We start from the raw sequence: 16160 nt of genomic DNA, 5'->3' as shown, positions 1-16160 counted from the left end.
AGCAAGGAAAACGCCCTACTGTTTGCACCACCACTCCAGCCCCTCTTTAAATAAATTTTAAAAATAGGGGGGAAAGGGGCCGGAGAGATAGCATGGAAGTAAGGCGTTTGCCTTTCATGCAGAAGGTCATCGGTTCGAATCCTGACGTCCCATATGGTCCCCGTGCCTGCCAGGAGCAATTTCTGAGCATGGAGCCAGGAATAACCCCTGAGCACTACCGGGTGTGACTCAAAAACCACACACACAAATAAAAATAGTGGAAAAAGGAATATAGAGGAGGAAAAAGTATTACAGACACATTATCTTGCAAGCAAGTGGCCTATGTTAGACTTTACCTTGCCTTTAGACAGTGGAAGAAGGGTTTTCTCTAGAACAGAAAGCTTTGTTTCCTATCTTTAGGAGTTATAAATAAATCTGCTATGAACATTTCAGAACATGTATTTGTTGGATATCTATTTTACTTTCTCTTAGGTATGTCTGTGAGTTGAGTTACTAATGCATTGGTTGGTATATCAACCCCGCAAAAGCCCAAAATAATCCTTTTTTGGGGGAAAGTATTCCCATTTCTCTGATTACAGGTCACTCCCAATGATGCTCAGGGGGCTATCCAATGCTGGGGAATTAATTGGGACCTACACTATTCAAACCATACACTCAATACTTTGAGAACTCTCTCTAATGATCCTATTTAATTAAAAATGTTATAACTGTTGTTCAATGTTGGTTATATTCACTTAACATATCCACAAGTGGTGCTTCAACATTCTAGTTGTTCTATATGTTTAAGAGTTGTTATCATTACAGAAACTTGACAACAGCGATTGTTTGAAAAAATTTTACTGGGGGTTGGACAACCTACTATGCCTGGAGCCCAGATGGTCTTATGCCAGAAAACTTATGCCAGGGTTAAGGGCTCCTGTATTTAGGCCAAGGCTTTTCCTTTTAATTTCCCCCATATTTTGCTGAGCCTATGCAAACAACAACAATTGCCACTCTCACACCGTTTTTACTGTATTTCTTTAAATTCTATTCTTTTAAAAAAAAAAAAAAAGCTTACTAAACCTTCTGCTAGTACTTTAATGAGTTCACTGGTGATTTAATAATTTTCAAAATTATACTTGCCACTGAACTTTTTCTGCTTTCCTTTCTCTTCCATCTTTTTAGTTTTTCTTTCTATTTTCTACTTTTTAAATAATTTTGCTTTTGGTCTTCCTGAAACAAATGTATTATGATCAGTTATGTCAACTATGTGATGCATTTTATTTAAATAAATTTAATTAAAAAAGGACAGAACTAAATATTCAGCCAAAGGGAACAACATCGGAATCAAGAGACCCAAACTTTAACTATCTAAAATTAAAATGGGTCTGTTATTATGAGATGTAGTTGGGGAATATTGATAGAGGGAACTCATGTGACACTGGTGGTTGGATTGACCCTGATTCATTGTGTGTCTGAAACCCAACTACGAAGGTTTTTGTAAATCACAATTCTTTTAATAAAATATTTTAAACCAAAAAAAAAAAAAGAGTGAGAGAGTTGGTATCATTAGTCTTTTTAACTTTATTTATACTTCTGACAGGAAAGTAGTTGTGTTTCATTGTGGTTTTAAATGACATTTTAACAATATAAAGTCCAATTTGTTGGGGTATTTTATTTCTATAGATTGTTTTTCATATTATAGAAAGTAAATGTTTGCCAAATCTAAGGACACTAACCTTTTCTCCTTTGCTCCCTCTCCCCTGAGATGTCATAGTTTTGTTTATTCCCTTTGGATTTTTTGGGTCAGAGCCAGTGGTGCTAATGACTTCCTCTTGACTCTGTGCTCAGGAATCACTCCTGGCAGTGCTTGGGGAACAATATGGGATGACAAAGATTTAGTCCGGGTTGGATACATACTCTGTAAGCAGCACAGCTGCTTTAATATTGCTCAGGTCCCCCAAATCTCTCATTTTAGCTCTTACATTTAGGTTCATGTTCAAGTAAAAAATCATTTTAAAAATATGATATTAGGCAAAGGTCAAGATTTACTACTGTTCTTGATTAAAATGTAAGTTTTAAAAATAAAAACAAGTATGAGTTGCTGAGATTGGATCTAGCTACATATTGAGGGAGGTAGAGGTGAGAAACCTTTATTATTGATCATACCCCAAATTTTCTAGGACAGTTTCAAATTTTAATTTTCTGTCCTTACCCTCCTTTAACCAGCTTTATTTGTAAAGAATTTCAAACATGCTGAGAAGCTGGAAAGAACCTACATTTAAAAACCAATATACTGGGGTCAGAGTGATAGCACAGCGGTAAGGTATTTGCCTTACACGCGGCCAACACAGGACACAGACCCCAGTTCAAATCCCGTCATCACATTTGGCCTTGGGTTGGTCCCTGAAACATGCATCCTTCAGAATACAGCCCCGAAGTACCACCTTCCCCACCTCTGACAACCTCCAGAGTTTCTGGGTGTGGCTCTAGAGGTCCTCAACACTGAAGGGTGGCCCAGTTAATCTCCACCACCACAAGCAGCCTGGTGGGTAAAGAATTGCCCCTAGGCCTCCTGAATAAATAGCACTTGGGAATTAGCCCCCCCACACACAAGAAAAGCCTATATACCTACCATGAAGATTCAACAGTTGTTCAAGAGGTTCAATATTGCATTATCTAATAATTTTTCAGAACCATTAGAATATAAATTACAGAAATTATGACACTAAATACCTAAATGCTTCAACATATGTTACCATGTTATCCTACATAAAAATATTGACTATATTGGGCCGGAGCAATAGCATAGTGGTAGGGCATTTGCCTTGCACATGGCTGACTTAGGACGAACCTCGGTTCTATCTCCAGCATCCCATCTGGTCCTCCTAAGCCAGGAGCAATTTTTGAGCTCATAGCCAGGAGTAACCCCTGAGCACTGCCAGGTGTGGCCCAAAAGTAAAACAAAAAAAATTCAATGTAGGGTCTGGAGCAGTAGGGTGTTTGCCTTGCATGTGGTTAACCTGGGATAGACCTGGGTTTGATCCCCAGCATCCTATGTGGTCCCCTGAGCCTGCCAGGAGCGATTTCTGAGCACAGAACCAGGAGTAACCCCTGAGCACAGCTGGGTGTGGCCCCAAAACAAACAAACAAAAAAAACCAAATATATTTATGAATATTGATTTCACATAAAAGAAAATAAAAAAGTTATTCCCTGTTGTCGTATACTCCAACATCTAATTGAGTCTTTTTTTAGTTTCTTTGCTCCTAGAACATTCTAGCACTTTTGAAAACCTGACTTGTGTAACATACCATATTCAGCACATATTGTAAAATTCCATTCATAGAAAATTGAGAACAATTCAGACAGAAAGAAGAACATTAATTACAGGATCTTCCCTTGCTTTTAACACATAGGTCCCCACTAACAAGCACACAACAAGGGGACGCACAGATAAGAGGTAAGAGAAAGAAGGCATAGATATAAAATCTCTGAGCAAGGGGCTGGAATGATAGCACAGTGGGAAGGGCTAAGTTTGCCTTGCAAACAGCCAATCCAGGTTCCATTCCTGGCATATCATATGGTTCCCTGTACCTTCATAGAGCCAAGAGTATAAAACCTGAGTGCTTCCAGGTGTGGCAAAAACAAACAAGGCACCAAAACAAAACAAACAAACAAACAAGAAAATTCTGAGTAAAGTTCTGGCAATATGCGTATTTTTGTGATGCTGTTTCCACAATTGTATACAGTTGTATAAATATGTCAAAAGACTCAAGAATCAAGTATGTCAACTCAGTACCTCATCAAGTTCTACATGTATGTTGCTGCTATGTCTCCATAGTCTGTCTCAAACAGAATGTGACCATCACCGTTAACAAAATTTGCCTTAGGAGGGACTAGAATGATAGTATGTTGGGTAGGGTGTTTGACTTACCCAGGTTTGATCCCTAGTAGCCCATATGGTCCCCTGAGCCCACCAGCTCTGACCCCTGAGTACAGGAGTTCAGGAGTGCTGAGCCCTGAGCTCAGCTTGTTGTGACTGCAAAATCAAACAAAAATAAATGTAATTTTAGAATTTTCATATGCAGGGGCAGGAGACAGTAAAGGAGCATCACTGGGTGCAGCCTGGAGTCTCCAACATCAGGACCTGCCTGAGCAGCCCCACATCCTTGGGTTCTGGCACTGGACCATGACCAAGTTGTCTGAGAACTACTAGTGGGGAACTTGACCTTCTGAGTACTGCTTAGGAAATTCACAAAGAAAAAAAGTACCGTAGTAAATAATGCGCTGCTTTTAAAATTTATGACATAAATTAGTTAATAAAAATGTTTATTTTTTTTTAAATCATGATGAATGGAAAACCTACTTGAGGTTAATTGGAACTACTGATATGTTAAATGGATATGGGTGAGTACAATGTATTACCCCTACTTTTTTTTTTTTTTTTTTTTTTTTTGAGACCTGAATTCCATTAGGGTTTCAGGGAAACTGGTTCTTCCCATGTGGTCTGCCTGAAAGAATTTACTTGTCCTTCACAGCAGCCCAACAATTTGTAATTACAAAACAAAACAAAAAAAGAAACAAGTTATTCTCTTAAACAATTCTTCTTATTATTATTAGTTTAGTAGTAATAGTAATTTTAGGTTTAGGGCACCTAGTGTTAATTAGGGTTTACTTCTGGCAGTGTTAGGAGGACCATATGGGATGCTAGAGATAGAACCCGGGTCAGCCATGTGCAAGGCAAGCACCCTACATGATGTACTATCACTCTAGACCCACATTTTTCATTTAAAAATGCTCTTTTAAGGACTGGGGTCAGCTCAAAAACTGGAACATGGGGCCAGAGAGATAGCATGGAGGTAAGGCGTTTGCCTTTCATGCAGAAGGTCATCAGTTCAAATCCGGCTTCCCTTATAGCCCCCCATGCCTGCCAGGAGCAATTTCTGAGCATGGAGCCAGGAGTTTCCCCTGAGCACTGCTGGGTGTGACCCAAAAACCAGAAAAAAAAAAAAAAAAGCAAAAATCTGGAACATAAGTTTTGGATATTGGTGCTCTGGGTTTGATCCCTGCACCACGTAGTCCTCTGAGTACCTTTAAGAGTGATCACCCCATTCCTAGCCAACCTTGTAATAGCCTCCTACCACCAAATGTGTCCCTAAGCCCCAAACAATAAACATATAATAAAGTGTTCTATTTTTTAAGCTTGTGTTGTTCATTTGGGGGAGGCACACCTGGCAGTGCTTAAACTTTACTACTGGATCTATGCTCAAAGATCACTCCTTACAAGACTTGGAGGACCATATGTGGTACTGTATATCAAACCCAGGTCAGCCATGTGCAAGGCCAGTGCCTTACCCACTAAACTGTAGCCCCAAAATGCTCTTTTTGTGGAAGCACAAAATTATTATCCTGAATAACTGAAATCAGCATGCACGTACTCTTCTCATTTGCAGTGCAGAAATTTTTGGTCACAGACACATTCTTGATATAAAATGAATATATAATGCCCTTTTTTCAGATGTCCTTATCTTGCAGTTATATTTTTTTCCCTGCAGTAGCGATGAAAGAATTGTCTGTTTGTAGGCGGTTGTGTTCTTTGTGATTTAATAACCATTTTGACAGTCCTCTTTTGTGGGCCTGAGACTTTAAAACAAAATCTGTGAAAGTGTTCAATGTCAAATAGGGTATCTCAGTATTACCACTGTGTTCACGAATTAATCAAAGATTTAATTATTCAATTCATTTCTTCGGGCTTCGTGATATCATCTTATTTTTCGATTTTCTAATCTGGTTAAAACCAGCTTGGTTTTCCTGACTGTAATGCATGTTATTGTACAGAAAACCTCAAGGCTTAAAGAAAGAAATGAAAACCTCACATAATTTACTGATCTGCTGTGCACTTTCATGTTCTTAGCAGTATTGTTTCTAATTTTGTCTGTAATATTGCTTTGTTTGGTAATATATTCTACTTTCCAATACTATCTGTTCTTATCAGAAGATAAATAAAAGCAGAGTTCAGATGGTTTAAGATAAGTACTCCCTGTACAAAAGGATATATTCTTGCTCCTTAAATTAGGAGAAATGGTGCCCTACATTGCCCGGAAGCTTAAAGCTACTATTAATTATAATGGACTCATCTCTTTAGTTCCATCTTAAGAGCAAATCGTAATGAACACACACAAAATCCTTTAAGATGTAAAGTATCTTTAAATGAAATGAAAGTGATGTGAGCCAGGACTGCATTCATTACATTGTAAATGTACTGAAGTCGAGCACATACAAATGCAGCTTGTCTATCTCCAGAGAAGAAATTAACTGCCAGCTTGAAGGCTGCCTTCAATTTTCATTTCCATCAATATTATTGAAGATTCAGACATTGTCTTTGGAAGTATTTGCTAGCGGGGTAGCCACACACATGGGGTGGGAGTTACAATGTCTGGTGGAACCCAGGGGACTATAAAGAGCTGGGAATCAAACCCAAGAGTTCCAGGAGCCACCCACTTTTGAGCATCTCTGGACCTGTCTTTTGAACACTGCAACTTCTAGTCTTATTGCTGACTACAAAGAGCTACTTTTTGGTTAGTCACTCAATGCATAAAGGGAGGGTCTAAGGAATGTTCCTGAATAATAAGACAGGTAGAGACTGCACAGTGGTGGGGATCTCTGTGTGATGTGTGTGTGCATGGGGGTGGGTGTTTTGGGGGAAACTGGTTACCTTTCTCTTGCTTTATCAAAGTTGTTGTTTCTTTGTGAGCCACCCTAGAGATGATCAATGCTCACATCATTTCTTGTGGGTTCAGGGGATTATTAAATAGGGATTGAACCCAGACCTTCTGCATGCAAAGCATTAAGCTATCTGTCCAGTCCTACCAAATGCTTATTCAAAAATTAGAATAGGAGGCTGGAGATATGGTTCAAGTGATAGAGCAGCAAATGCACAGTTGGACATGGCCCCAAATTCCATCCCTGGCACCACATATCTCTACGTAATCACCAATACCACCAGATATGGCCTAAATAAATAAAAGCATCTAAAAGACCAGTATTAGGACAAGACCCAAACTATGACCAGAATGGCTCATTTGTATTACTCCAGAGGACACTGATGATTCTGGAATTTGGAAGATCTGAGTGGGAGCCACTGGTCTCACAATGGATAACATGAGCTAGTGATTTCCACAGAGAAGGAAGAGAAGGGACAGGTGTTCACCACCTCCAGGTAACCTGGGTGTGGGCACTAAATATCAGGCACTTTCAAACCCAGATGAGGAACAGAATGGAGCTTGTGTTCTTTACAGCACACTGTGGTATACACAAGCCCTGGCTTCTCCCAAACAAGGTGTTTCACTTGAACTGTGGGGGAATAGGGGGTGAGACTCGTCGAGAATCAAATTTATGGCTTCAAACACTGTCCGATCCCAAGAGCTTTCCAAAGTCTATAACCATGCAAATGTATGAAGGAAACAACGAGATAGTGTTAAGTGAAAGAAGCCGCTAGAAAGGCTGCTCGAAAGCAGGCATGCCTCCACAGTTGGCTCGTTACCCTAACAAGTGGATCACAGTAATGCAAGATGTTCATAATTAAAGGAGAACTGAAGAGAGGGAAGTAGATCTATGAACAATTTTTGATACTTTCTCCTCCGTTATTTTTTAATCTAAAATAATTATAAAAAATAAAATCTGTTCATTTACTCAAAAAAGAAAATAAAAAGCAGATAGAGTTTTATTGAGGCCTTGAATTTCTCTTCGGGATAACCTAAAAAGAGTTACCAAACAGAAGGTGTATGGAGGAAGGTGATATTTGTGCTGTCTTCCATAGAATCCACTATTTTCCTAGAATCCACATTAGGGTAAACAAGTGTTCTTTGAGTGTAATAAAAGCCCTGCTAGACAAAATACAGTACAGAAAAAAATGCCCTTATTCTAAGAATCACAGAAATCTTTTTTATTTTATTGATCACAAAGTTTCTCTAGGAGGAGAGAAAAAAATCTGTTTACCAAATACAAAGAATAAAGTGTTAGAGAATGTGACAAATTAAGTTGGAAATTAAATACAAGTGATTGGGAGAAAAGGAGAAAAACAACAGATTCAAAGATTAGGTAAAATAGAAGAGAGAGAAATCAAATCATCTCAGAAAAAGTGAGGGTGCAGATATTCCTATTATAAAATGCATGCAAAAATGATTATCTTCTGAAGCAGCTGAAAGCTTGTGTCTTTGCATATGCACACACATATACACATACAAACCCACTAGCTAGTAGTCTTCCTTGGTTTCTCATTAGAGACCTAAAACAGAGCAAAAAATCAAGCATAAACAAATGGGACATCTTCCTCATCATCAATAAGGCATAGGTAGGCAGCCACTTTTTACTCCTGTGTCCACACATATTTCTCTCAATGACCTTTGTTTATTAGGGGAGTATTGGGGACCACACCCAGAAGAGCTCAGGGGTTACTCCTGGCAGGCTTGGGGGACCAAATGGAATGCAAGGGATTGAACCCTGGGCGAGCCACGTGCAAGGCAAGCTCCCTACCCTGTACTAGTGCTCCAGGCCCCTTACTGACCTTTTTGCGACTTTCTTTGTTCTTCAAAACTGGCCTAAGTGTGGATTTTAAATTGAATTTTTAAAATTAATTTTTATTGTGGCCAAAGTGAATTACAAATATTTCACAGTAAAATTCAAGGTTCATAGTGACAATAAATCAAGGGCATTCCCACCACCAGTGATGTCCTCCCTCCACCCCTGTTCCCAGTATGCATCCCGTATCTCCCATCAGGGGCAATGTATCAGGTGGTAAAGAAAGTTGACAGAAGACAATCAAATGTGCTTTTCTGTAAATCTGCAGACATCTCCAACTGAAGCATAGCCCATGGGAGCTGCAACCAACTCCCCCCTCTTTTTTTAAATGTTGTTGTTTGTAATCTACTCCAAACACTCAAAACAAAACCAAATCAAACCCACACACAGTCCCCAAGATTCTAAAACTGGAATCGCTTCTTAAAGGTTCTTAAAGGAGAATGCATTGTAGTTGAAGGAAAACTCACAATAGCCTTAAGACGTAGTCACGTGGAGGCAGCGCTGTCCAGTCACAAGCCTTAGTTTTTCCACTTACCAACGGGAAATCCTCATCAGCTGAACACAGTCTCAGCATCACCAATCGAAGGGAGATGACATAGGGGTGCGCGTGCCCCATCACTCCATATATATTCGGAGATCAAGTTGAGAAGCACAGCAGGTTGAACGAATGAAAAGCACTGGCATCCTTCGGTTAGTGAGCCTTGATTTTCACAGCCGACAAGCTCACTAAAGAGAAAATGAGGCCAAGAAAGCACAACTAACCTGTAGTCTAGAGTCATATAGATTCCTCTCTCCCAAAAAAATATACAGATTGTTCAAGGGATACCCAAGGAGATACCCTGATATTCCTTGGGTGTGATTCAGCCCTGCTGTGGCCTTGTAAGACTAAATTATAGAGACCTGATATCCGGCAGTACTATATGATCAAACAAACTTAACGAACTCTGTGACCTGCTACTGAAAACGAAGAATTATATTTTGGTTTACTTCTGTCTAAGCCTGGCAGGGCTCAAGAGACTATATGAGCTGTCTGGGATCTAACCCAGGTGGATCATGTGCAAGGCAAGCACCTTCTCGGCTGTATTTTCACTTCAATCCTGAGAAATGAAGAATTCTCAAGAGTTAGCTTACCTCTATAATAAACTCAGACATGATGAAGCAAACTGGACAGCTATATAGCTAAACAAATGACACGCAGCTCCCATATTTTCAAAAAAATCCAAAAAGTCCAATATATATGAGTAAAGTGGATTCCCTTCCTGAAATTCTACATCTTTAAGTGACAAAAGATATGCAAGTACTACAATTTGAAAATGGAGGAATTTTTAACCCTCCTTAAATAATTTATTATTTAAGCTCTGAGAACAGCACAATAAAAGTGTCTCTAGAAATATGTTGGTATAACAATTCTATGAGAATAAGGAGTTTCTTCCTCAAGCAAATGGATTTTGCTCTCACACATAGAAGCAAACTGGGGGGCTGGAGAGATAATAAAGTGGGTAGGGGCAAGCCTGCACACAGCCAACCTGGATTTTATCCCCAGCACCCATTTGGTCTCCTGAGTACTACTAGGAGTGATTTCTGAGTCCAGAGCCAAGAGTAAACCCCAAGAATTGCTGACTGTGGCCCCAAAACAAAGAGAAGCTTATGAGAAGCAAGTTACCAGAACCTTGATTTGGTAACAGAGTTCTATTATCCTAGCTCCTGGATATTTGCTCTACAGTTTCGTTCTTAAAGTTTGTGCAAATACAATCAAAGGTTCAGCTAAAGTATTTTAATCTTTAATGATTCTCACCTTTATGTGGAAGAGAGCCCAAATATAAACTATACAGATATTCCAAAGGGACAAGAGATAGAGTTAGCCTGACCAAATTGTGTGCCAAAACACATTATAAAGCTATATGGATTAAAGTGTTATGTGTTGGTATGAGAATTAAACTGACAAAGCTCTCAATAGAACAATGTAGACTGTAAATGAATTCTATCATGAATAAAATACATATCCCCAGTAATACTGCAAATCAATTGGGAAGGAAATATAATTTCTTAAATTGTCATAGACTGAAGATCTAATAATTGAGAGAAGAATTCAACCCATGTTTTCATCTTAAATTATAAGAAATTAAATATTCTATGGAATGTTAGATACTATAGTGGTTAGAGCATATGCCTAGTAAGCACTTGATACAGAAATGATGCTGATGCTACGTGGTCTCCTAAATACTGCCAGGTACAGCCCTGGAAACCCCAGATTATTTGGGGTGGTCCAGGCAATCCCCATCACTGCAAACCTATGAAATACTACATTCTTAGACTCCTGCATTGAATCGTCAGCTCAATTGGTCAAGAGTTGCCAAAGGGGGGCCGGAGAGATATCATGGAGGTAAAGTGTTTGCCTTTCATGCAGAAGGCCAGTGGTTTGAATCCTGACATCCCACATGGTCCCCCGAGCCTGCCAGGAGCGATTTCTTTCTTTCTTTCTTTCTTTCTTTCTTTCTTTCTTTCTTTCTTTCTTTCTTTCTTTCTTTCTTTCTTTCTTTCTTTCTTTCTTTCTTTCTTTCTTTCTTTCTTTCTTTCTTTCTTTCTTTCTTTCTTTCTTTCTTTCTTTCTTTCTTTCTTTCTTTCTTTCTTTCTTTCTTTCTTTCTTTCTTTCTTTCTTTCTTTCTTTCTTTCTTTTTTTTTTTTTTTTTTTTTTTTTTTGGTTTTTCGGGCCACACCCGTTAGATGCTCAGGGGTTACTCCTGGCTACGCGCTCAGAAATTGCCCCTGGCTTGGGGGGACCATATGGGACACCGGGGGATCGAACCGTGGTCCTTTCCTTGGCTAGCGCTTGTAAGGCAGATACCTTACCTCTAGCGCCACCTCGCCGGCCCCTTTCTTTCTTTCGTTCGTTCGTTCGTTTTTTTTTGTTTGTTTGTTTGTTTTTGGGCCACACCCGGCGATGCTCAGGGGTTACTCCTGGCTGTCTGCTCACAAATAGCTCCTGGCAGGCACGGGGGGACCATATGGGACACCGGGATTCGAACCAACCACCTTTGGTCCTGGATCGGCTGCTTGCAAGGCAAACGCCACTGTGCTATCTCTCCAGGCCCGCCAGGAGCGATTTCTGAGCATAGAGCCAGGAGTAACCCCTGAGTGCTGCTGGGTGTGACCCAAAAAAAAACAAAACAAAACAAAAAAAGAGTTGCTAAAGTGTCATCCAACTCTCATGAGCACCACTGGGGAGGATCACTCCAATAATAATAAAATAAATATGTTACTACTTTTAAATAAATGGGAAAAAAGCTTTAGATAAGTTAAAATATAATTGAGTTTTGTACCACATAGAAACATAATTTTGAAAGGAAAAATAAAAGGTGAAGAACCAGAGAGATAGTCCGGCAAATAAGGTACTTGTCTTGTATACAGATGATTCAGGTTCAGTCCTTAGCTCCATGCATTGTGCCCCTATTCACAGTAGGCCTGGTACCTGAGTACCACAGGGTCTGTCCCCAAACAAAAAGACAAAGATCAATTTAGAAAATAGTCATTTTGGACAAGATGGATAAGATAATGAGCTTAATGGATGTTAACTTTACTAATATTCTAACAAATAGATTTGCAAAGGTTAGTTCAGAACACTTACAATGCTTCAACTCATTTTAAAAACATCATCCTGGAGGCCAGAGAGATAGCCAACGGTAGGGAGTTTGTGTGTAAGCAGCAGATCCAGAATGGATGGTGGTTCGAATCCTGGCATCCCAGATGGTCCCCCATGTCTGCCAGAAGTGATTTTTTTTGTTTGTTTTTGGGTCACATCCAGCAGCGCTTAGGGGTTGCTCCTGGCTCTATGCTCAGAAATTGCCCCTGGCAGACATGGGGGGACCATATGGGATGCTGGGATTCGAGCCACCGTCCTTCTACATGGAAGGCAAATGCCTTACCTCCATGCTATCTCGCCGGCCCCAGAAGTGATTTCTGAGTGCAGAGCCAGGAGTAACCCTGAGCGCCACTGGGTGTGATCTAAAAACCAATATATATGTATATCATCCTGGAGCAGTGTACATAGCACAGTGGGTCAACAGGTTTGATCCTAGCAAACCTTATAGTTCCTTGAGCTCTACAAGGGGTGATCCAGGAGCCCAGAGCTAGGAGTAATCCCTGAACATAGCTGGGAATAGCCTCCAAACATATATATGTTATAAATATTATATATATATATATATATATATATATATATATATATTGGTTTTTGGGTCACAACCGGCAGCGCTCAGGGGTTACTCCTGGCTCTACGCCCAGAAATCACTCCTGGCAGGCTCGGGGGACCATATGTGATACTGGGATTCAAACCATCGACCTTCTGCATGCAAGGCAAACGCCTTTGCCTCCATGCTATCTCTCCGGCCCCTATATAAACAAATTTATATATATTGCTTTTTATTTTCTTTTATTTTTGGTTCCTGGACCACACCTGTTGGCACTCAGGGGTTACTCCTGGCTCTGTGCTTAGAAATTGCTCCTGGCAGGCATAGAAAACCACATGGGATGCTGGGAATCAAACCCGGGTCTGTCCTGGGTCCTGAATACAAGCATTCATACTGGAGATTTTATAAAAAGGAACAATAAAACAACTTTAGTAATTTTTACCTGCTAGGTTGGCAAGATAAAAAGTGGCATTTTTCAGTAAAGGGGAATCAAAAGTGGGTGTGCTTGTGCATTTATGGGAGGCTTTTTTCCAAAGTTTGCTTTTATATTAATATATCAAGAAGAAGAAAAAATTTTCTCATGGCCTCTTTTTCCTGGGAATGAAGAAAATAAAGTACATGGGAAAAGCCCTATCATTAGGACAACCATATAAAACTATTTATGCAGAGTTGATTCAGTATAGAATTTTATATACAGTAGTTAGTGAATGAATGAAAGACACATATGGTACAATATTACTCAGGGGAAAAATCACTGTGGAGTTAGAAAGATCTCTTAAAGAATTAGAGTGCATGCTTTGCATGTAGAAGGCTCAGGTTCCATCTCTGACATCTCATTGTCTCCAAGCACTGCTGGGAGCTACCCCTGGCCAAGAAGCCTGGAGTAGACACTGAGCATACCAGAGTTGTGGCTCAAATGGTAGAGAAAAACAATCGCTATGTAAATTGTAGAATGATCTTGAAGTGCTGCTATTGCTTTGGGGTTTCCCCCAACAGCTGCTTCTATTAACGTAGATCTAAAATCCTTTCCCTTTGAATTTTTTCCACTTTCCAATGAAAACATAGATTTTTGAACCATATCTGACAGTGCTCAGGGACTACTTCCAGCTCAGAGATTGACAATGTGGCACAAGGGCTTGAGCTCAGGCCTCCAGCCTGCCAAGCATGTGTTCCATCTCTAAGCAGTTTCCTTCTCCCTTTCCTATATTGTGAGCCTATGTCATGCTGGTCCATCTTCATCTCAACTAAAAGGTGATCCCATACGGTTGGACCGTGATGATATAGCTTTATTGGGTATATGGTTAAAGGAAGCGAGCACTTATCTTGACCAATCAATATAAACTCTTGGCAGATTGGTCCTTAAAGGAAAGGGTCTTTTCCATACAGCCCAGGCCTACCAATGACTGTACCCCCTGCTGGCTGAGATTGGAAGTGCAGGGAGGAGGACAGGAGACACAGAAAGAACAACAGGAGAAAAACTGAAGAAGAAAAAAAAGAGAGAGAGATCTGGAGACAGCTTCTAGACCCCTGGAGAAAACCCCAATACTTCCCCAGAACCCCAATATTTCTCATCTGTATGAGAGCTTCCCAAAATGAAGTGGTGGCTCAGGCCACATGAGACTCAGTCCATCACAAGTGTGTCCTAATTCTCATGGAAATAATTTTATATAAATGCTTTGGTGACTCCTAAAAATCTAAATCTGACATGTTTAAAATTTCACAAGGGCCAGGAGACAGTTTAGTTATGTACTTTTTATATTGTTGACCACAGTTTAATCTGAGCTTTGCCAGGCAGGAGCTACCCCTGAGCATAGAGGCAAGAGTAAGCCCTGAGCACCGCTGGGTGTGACCCAAAACTTAGATAGAAAGATGATAGATAGATAGATAGATAGATAGATAGATAGATAGATAGATAGATAGATAGATAGATAGATATAGAGAGATAAACAGATAGATATGCAGACAGATAAATACAATCGGACTGACTATAGGAGTCAGAGAGATATTGCAAAGAGAGGAAACATTCCTGGCAGGTTCAGAGTCCTGGCTTCCATCCCTTGAACCTCGTGGGCTCCTGAGCATTGGTTGGTTTCGCCCTGGAGGTCTTAGTACTGCTGAAGAGGGCTTCCTACAAAAAATGCATGAAATTTTACAATTTCTTCATATTGTTCTTAGACCTGAGAAATAATGTGTTCTCATTCAATGAACCCTACAGAATCTACCCCACTTTCTCTAGCACACTCGTGCAGACTTCATGCGCATGCGCATACACATCCATTCTGCCTCATCCTGTCTCTTCAAACCCTTCTGGCTCATTTACTTTGCCTTGGGCACCTTTCTAGCCCCTCAACAAAGTTCCCTTCTGTCCCTGCTGCCTCACATTGAAGGAATGCTCCGACCCAGACCTTTCCTACGCGGACTCTTTCCTGCCCATCAGGTTCCATCACAAACATACTTTTGTGAAACCTTCCCTGATGAATCACACTACATTAACCTCCTTTATCTATTTCATTCTCTCTGTCTATCTTGAATTATTGCATTTGCCAGATTATAATCTGCCTCTTATTTCGGAACAAAGGAAACATTTAAGACAAAAACTGTATAAGCATAGTGAAATGACAACTCAAGCGTGCTCAGCAGATGAGAGTTGTTTGTACATCATACAACTGGTTACAACTAATTACATCTCAATTCTTTATAATTTTTGGCTTACATTTTGTTATGTACAGTTTGACTTGTAGAAACTCAGAATAAAAACTAAGCACCCTGGGTGCTTGTTTTGCATGTTGTTGACCCTGATTTAATCCCTTGCACCACAGCAGTGAGTCTAAGCTCAAAGACAGACGTAAACCCTAAGCACTTCGGGTGTGGTTCCTATGACAACCCAACCATATTGCCAAAAAAAGAAACAAACCCCAAAACGTATCTGTATCTGTGTGTATCTATCTATCTATCTATCTATCTATCTATCTATCTATCTATCTATCTATCTATCTATCTATCTATCTACACATACCTTTTAGAATCCACTCAACTTCCAGGTATTTCAACTTCTCTGTTCTTAATTTTCAAATACTTATAACTTGGTTATTCCAACAACTAGTTTCAGCTGCTCTCCCTATTTAAAAAGAAGAAACAAAAGGAGAAGAGCAGTGAGCATGATAGTAGGTCCATTATGCTGTCATGGTCATAAAGGATTGAACTTGCATTGTGTCATTGTTAAAGTTGCCAAAGCACCCAGCAGAACTGTGCTGGGCTTTCTGCACATACACATAAGCTCATGGAGACATATCAGGAATTAGATCAAATAATAAAAGTTCTTAGAACTATTTGACTCAGTGCCAAAGCTAAGAGCATAATGAAAAGTGCCTATTATTTATTATCTGCAACCTGGGAGCAATGAATTGAGAATG

Source organism: Suncus etruscus, chromosome 3, assembly GCF_024139225.1.
Source record: "Suncus etruscus isolate mSunEtr1 chromosome 3, mSunEtr1.pri.cur, whole genome shotgun sequence".
NCBI classification, from domain to species: Eukaryota; Metazoa; Chordata; class Mammalia; order Eulipotyphla; family Soricidae; genus Suncus; species Suncus etruscus.
The sequence above is the reverse complement of the archived record's forward strand: the minus strand, read 5'-3'. Positions refer to the sequence as shown.